The sequence below is a fragment of the Nicotiana tabacum genome, chromosome 14 (assembly GCF_000715075.1).
Source record: "Nicotiana tabacum cultivar K326 chromosome 14, ASM71507v2, whole genome shotgun sequence".
Taxonomy (NCBI): Eukaryota; Viridiplantae; Streptophyta; class Magnoliopsida; order Solanales; family Solanaceae; genus Nicotiana; species Nicotiana tabacum.
This window is the reverse complement of record NC_134093.1, coordinates 87,565,938-87,572,799: the sequence shown is the minus strand read 5'-3', so window position 1 is coordinate 87,572,799 and position 6,862 is coordinate 87,565,938. Positions and strand designations below refer to the sequence as shown.

At 33.3% G+C, this 6,862-nt stretch overlaps 1 long non-coding RNA gene across 2 annotated transcripts; it reads left to right on the top strand.

The window, feature by feature from the left end:
- Positions 1-2,724: 2,724 nt before the first annotated feature.
- Positions 2,725-6,321, top strand: LOC107817534 (uncharacterized). Of its 2 annotated transcripts, XR_012698736.1 has the most exons (3): positions 2,729-3,184; positions 4,883-5,602; positions 6,031-6,321. It is a non-coding gene; the product is annotated as an uncharacterized LOC107817534 (long non-coding RNA). The 2 variants fall into 2 exon arrangements; XR_001655211.2 differs by lacking the exon at positions 4,883-5,602 and having other exon boundaries at positions 2,725-3,184.
- The last annotated feature ends 541 nt before the right edge of the window (positions 6,322-6,862 follow it).

Sequence of the window (6,862 nt, the reverse complement as noted above, 5' to 3'; positions counted from 1 at the left end):
CTTCATTGTATATGCAAGCGTTTGCTAATAATGTCATAAACCTAGGTGAAAGTAGCAATACCAAACAAGCCAAGTTGGTGAACAAAACCAAAAAGTTAAGCAACTAATTAATAACAGCCTATTCCCCTTTGCATATATAGCTTCATTCATAACCACCCTACTCCAACCCCATTACTTTAATCCAGTTCTTGAATTGTACACTCAAGTCCATTTCTATTTTATTGCAGAAAGAAGTTACTAACTTATGACATCGCCCAAAACAGCCATTTTCCTTTGTAGAGAATATGGTTAAAGGGCCTTCTCCATTAGTCCCTCTGCTTCTTGTACTCAGTCTAGGATTACTCCTCCATGGCCAAAACATAACTGAGAGATTCTCATTAGCCCTTGATACAGAGGATATAAACTTTACTTATTATTTTTTTGTCCCTGTTCTAGCCATTTTGTTTGTATACTATACTACTAAATCAATAATAGTATCTCTTGCTGTTATTCTACTAACTTACAGTGTCTTCAAAATCCTTCTTGGTCCTCTTTTACTGGTAGTATTACTATGTCTGGCAAGTATATATGCACCTTCTCTTCAAGGTTACAATTACCAGCCGAGCCGAGTTTATCGGATGAGAGATGGAGATGAGTTTAGGAAATGGGGATTGTTGTTTCTTATTTTGGTCTTCTTGGCTTTTCAATTGATGCTTTCCATAGCAGAAGGTAATGAATGGGGACTCGCCATGCTTGCTTTGGTTATTTTCTTCTTATTTAACTTCTCTAGTGACTAAGTCTTGGTGGATATATAGAGTTATTCGATACTTGTACTGGCGGAAAGTAATGAATAGTTGAGGGGCAGGCAAATAGACAAAACTTGTATAAAGATGAAAAAAAGAAAGAAAACTTTTCTAGTGACTAAAAGTGAAGTTTATGTACATATAGTAGTAATAGTTGATATATATATTTTCTGTATTTTCTGAGAATAACAAAAAAATGATCAGAAATACAAATATTCAAAGGTCTCTCCATAGTTGTTGATCAGTCAGCTACTTACATTGGTCTCTCCATATTCAAAGGTCTCTCCATGAAGGAATGAAGGTGATGTGTAAAATATACCATATGTTGTACTCTTTTTTCCCTTCATTTGTTTGGGAAAATCATTGGCTAATTGACCATAAAGGGGTTGTGGGAAAGCAAAATTTACATTTTAAGATCGTTAAGCTTTTCTGTTTTTGTGTTTTTTTTTAAGCTATTGACCATAAAGCTAATTAAGCTGTGAACTTGCATATCCAGGAAACAAAATTTTAACCTAATTTGCTTGTTTCAAGGATTTTTGGTAATTGGTCTATGGATAGTCTTGATGAATCTAACCTAATTTGCCTTATACTCCTAATCTGTATATGATTTTCTCTGGATGGTTTCTTCTTTTCTTTTGGATGCAGGTTGCATATATAGAAAAAATATGTATCAAACTTATTATTATACATATGAATAAGAAGATCCATTATTTATTTACTCATTTTGCTAAGAAGATCTCTTCAAATAGACTCGTCTTCCCAGCATAACTGAATGTAGCTATTCGCAAAACAAAATATAAAATAATTGAATCTAGTTAACATAATTCAAAAGGAACAAGCAACTATTACACCGTGTTATATTTGAACATAACCGTTGATTTCATATTAATAGAAAGAAATACAACATCCCAGGAGTTTCTGGTAATGTATAGAATGGAGATTCACTCATTTTGGCAAGTAAGTATTACACAGAATTTGGGTTCTGCAAAATAATACCCCATATTACACTATCGGCAGCCATCTAAGTGCTTTTGCAGTCTTAGTCGCTTCATTGTATCCTTAAACTACTTTCAAAGAGTGAATTGATGAAGTCCTTCTCACTTACTGGAATTGGAAGTTTGCAAACAAAAGGATTAACCCTTGCTATCTGTCACGACCCGAAAATCTCACCCTCGGGATCGTGATAGCGCCTAACATTTCACTTGCTAGGCAAGCCAACGTTAGAATAATTTATTCGTCTTTAACAGTTTAAATTAAATGATAATAAAGAAGCTGAAATAACTGCAAATAAATCTAAGGTAAAGTGCGGAAACCATATCAACTGAAATATCTAATACCACTCTTGACTTGGTGTCACAAGTGTACAAGCTTCGAGAATAGTACACGTAAAGGTCTGAATAAAAATATAAAGTTGTAAGAAAGAAAGTACATAGCTAAAAATAACAGAAGGGGACTATAGGGGCTGCGGACGTCGGGCAGTTGTACCTCAAGTCTCCACTCAATCGCCGAATCGAGCAGTCTATGAACCTCCGCTGGAACCGACTCCAAAATCTGCAAAAGAAGTTCAGAGTGTAGTATGAGTACAACCGACCCCCTGTACTCTGTAAGTGCCGAGCCTAACCTCGACTAAGTAGTGACGAGGCTAGGGCGGTCATCTACAATAACCTGTACGCAGTATAAAATAATGGCAGAAAAGAAATTGCAAGGATGAATTAAAGCAGTTGATACATGAAATAACTCAACCTCCGAAAGAAAACTAGTAAATGCCAGAAATACCAATCCTTAGAGTCTCGTATGAAAATATCGAAGCCAACACAACCCGATAAGGAACACTACAAGAATATTGACTTTTAACGACCATTTTTTAACGAAGGGATTTGAGTCGTCGTTATAAATATACTTTTGGCTACCAAAATTTTTTCCTGTCGTTAAATCACTATTTTTAGTTCAGCAATAACAGAAGAATAATATTCGGTTGCTAAATAGTATAATATCCCTTCGTTAATACTAAAACAAAATTAATCCCAAAAAGAACGTATGTTTCCCTTAATTTTTCCCACGCCCACCCCTCTAAATAAATAAATAATAAAGAAAAAAAAGCCTCGAATCAAACAGAACAACCTAGCAATAGAAACTGCCAAGTCTTCATCTCGCAGACTCAAAATTCTTATTCTCTAAGGCGTATCTTTATTTGAAATCAGTGGATAAATTGTAGTGCTTGGTGATATACTTTTTCTACTTTCAGTTTTTTGTAATTTGATATTCTCTCATGATTTCTCTTTATTTCTTATGTGTAGAATCTTTAGAATTAGCTTCAAAATTTTACTGGGCCGCATAGGAATAAGCTCGAGATTCTGTCGCCACAAATTAGGAAACGCAGAGATATTCTAAGAGAGCTTCAGGTGCGTTCTTGGTTCAATTTCGAAATTTTTCTCTGTTCTTCTTACTTTTCTTGTGATATTTAATTTGTGAAAATTTATCTGTGATGGTTGTGTTAAATTGGTGAAGGATTGTTATAATAACTTATAGCCCTAATTGTTTTGGGATCTATTGTAGATTGCACTTTTATAGTTGTCCATGGAAATTCTCACCAGCTGTTCGACTAATTTCCTGAATGAATATTGAAACCTTAGAACTAGCATCTTTCATCCCAAGTGCTAAATACACTCTAAGAACTTTTTTCAGTCAATAGTTTTTGCAATACGTGTTTTAATTTTCAGTAATACATATTTTAATAAAGAAATATAATATCTTCTCAAAAATTTGATAAACTACAAAATATTGTACCATATAGCAACATAATTGCCTTGTAGAGGCAACATAAAAAATGATAGATACCAGAAAAGTAGAGTAATATTAGCACTGAAAAGGAAAATAATAATGGAATACAACACTGAAAGATCCTAAGACCCACCTTCTTAGAAACAGTCAAATACTATAGCATTTGAAATACTACCACAGTTAGCCAATTTCAATAAGTAATAATTTTTGAGCTAGAAAACTGACACCTCGAAAAGTTTCCACGAAAGGTAAATAAGGTAAGAGCACAACAAGTAGTAGCCAAATAATAAGATTATAAATGCAGCTGCAATGCAAGCTTTACATTCATTTTAAGACTCTAGTAATCATGGTTACTCTATTTTTCAGTGTATGTCTTCTTATAAGAAAGTACAGTGAGCAAATCAAACATATTTAGCAACAAAAAGAACAGTTGTAGGGATCATCAAATCGAAAGAACTTTATTCGTCATGAGCATGTTGTAAATAATTTTTCGTTAATTCCTTTTAATTGGGATTATTTTTCGACTTTCTTCTAATTCTAGAGGTGTTGGAAAATATATTTTGAGGCTGATAAAAGGGGTTTTTTTTAAGCTGCTGATTGTGATGCTTCATTGACTGAGGAGACTGAATGACCAGTGAGAAAGGACACTCTTAAATTTATTTTTTGAATCTATTTTATTCTGCTTTTATAATTGAATGACCATTGCACTACTTAGAGGAAGGTAAAGTGATTATAGTGCTAGTGGAGTGTGTAAAGGTGGAGTATTTGCAGTGCTAGTGGAGAGTACTTTGACAGAAATAGCTCATGTTCCTTTTATTTTTTCAAATGCTTTTGCTTGTTTCAGTAATTGATTTACTGACTCACATGAGTTTTTCCAATAAAATGTATCCCTTACAATATTATCAACTTATCACATGGGAATCTGTAAAATCCTAGGTGGACATAGGTAATTTTGAACTCTATCAAATTCAAGTTGATTTCCGTTGTAGTATAACTCATGTATCTCATGCTGAAAAGGATATATGGCATTATTATAAATTGTATTTGACGATTCATTTGATGCTTTACCCTACATCATTAGGATAAGAGTATCGAAAAGGGGGACTGTGTGAATGAAGAATCGCAGGTTACTAAATGCTCTAATTTTCTTATATATACTTAAAGGATCTTATGATCCAACCCTTGTTTTCTCTCTTTCTCGCATCTCCTCCATGCGTTCTCCTAACTCACTCTAGCTTGTTGGGAGAAATATGTCCTTTGCAACTTAGCAATTGCATTTCTAGAAAATTTTTTCACATACTCTCAACTTGTTTGTGCAGCCAGCCATCTTGTGATGCTTTTGCTGAAATTTCTCATGTGGGAATCCAACTCTCTTATTTTTAATTGTTATTTATTTCTTTTCTTTGGGTCATATGGGGGATCTGCATGACCGTGAGGTTGTTGTGCAGTTATTGGATTATATATTTTTTTTACTTGTTCTTTTCCTCCTGAACACTTGGACAGAATCCTATTTTGTACACCAATGACTATCTTTTGAAATCTGAATATTTCAGTCTCGTGGCATGTGATGTATAATGTGTAAATTTTCTATGCACAAACACATTGAACACATGTAATTACATCTCTGTAGTTCTAACGTACATTTGGTGAAGTTATTGTGCTCCTTGCTCTCAGGGTAATAGTATCCTGGCAGATTATGCCTCCGAGCAGGTTGAATTTATTGCTCTTTCGCAAAGGACAGGAGATCCAAAGTATCAACAGAAGATATGTGCCAATAAAATTTCTCAAAAAATATAACTTCTTGATAGCTACTAGTAAATAAAACTACAATTCTAAATTTAGCATGGCAGACAATTGATTAAGCTACACATACTTGAAATCAGTATTCTGCTAGTGACCAAATGGCATATGTTACTATTTCAGGTGGAGAATATTATCTTAGAACTTAATAGAACTTTTTCAGATGATGGTTTACTTCCAATATACATTTATCCGGAGAGAGAGAGAGATAACATTATAGTCCACTTTTTCAGATGATGGTAACGCTTTCCACTGTTTATGGTCATTTTCGGATATGTAGATCAAATAGAACTTTTTACATTTAGTTTAAATATAAAAGAATACTTGAAAGTTTAAATTTTGACTGGGAAATGCTCAACTTTTTTTATTTGCTAGTTATGGTATCCATTAAAATATTAGCTAGTTATGGTTAGTCTTCATTTCAAACTTTCTTCTGGTTTAATATTCATTGTTCCTGGAATACTCTTGTTTGATAAATTATAATTGCTTTCTTTGGGAAGTTTCAGTCAATTTAGTTCTCTTTTCGAATATTTAGATGATTCCTATAAAATTGTGCTTGCCTTCTTGGTGGTTAATCTTCATTTTGCGGGAAAGTGAAAAAGAAGAAAAAGTAAAAGCGTTTAGGAGTATTTTTTATTGGACTGATAAGAATTTGTTCTCTTAACAGATAAGAAAACTAAAGTTTGAAGAAGCTGTCCTTGAAGAAAGTGCAGAGCAAGTAGCAACTGAAAAAGCTAAAGAACAAGTTGAACTAGAAGGGGAGCCTATTTTCTCTTTTGTTAGGAGTTTGTTAAGAGTTGTTTAAAAGATTTTCTATTTGTAATACTACAATCTATTTTCTGTTTTGTTAGGAGATGCAAGTATATTGTCCATTTTGGATAGGTATATATTTGGTAGTGTTTTGTTTTTGTTCCTTGTAATTAACTGTGAAATTTATAGAAATATTGATTATTTCTTATGCTTCTGGTGCAACTGTGTATATAGGTTTTTAATATATCATTATAGTAATAGTTAATAGAAAATTAACGAATGCAAAAGCCTGTTACTAAAAGCACTAACATTCCACCCTTCGCTATTAGGACTTTTAACGACTGAATATTTCTTCGCTAAAGACATTTTTTCTTGTAGTGGAAATAGAAGCATATAGATTGTTGCGGCGTGCAATCCGATCTCACTGTATAACAGAATTCTCCCTTATTCATTCATAATAATATCAACAATAGTAAATAAATATACATTGCGGCGCGCAACCCGATCCCACTATATAATCAGAATCAATATCATAATTCACCCTTATTTCACTATATCATTTCACCCTTATTTCACATGTTGCGGCGCGCAATCCGATCCCACCGTATCAATATAAATAAATCAATGAGTACAATCAATTTAATAACTCGAATCACAAGAACCTTTATGATTTAACGAATATGGAGCTGAACCAGAAAGGAAATCTCGTACCAAATTGAGGATTCACCATAATTAATAATAAGCGGTAA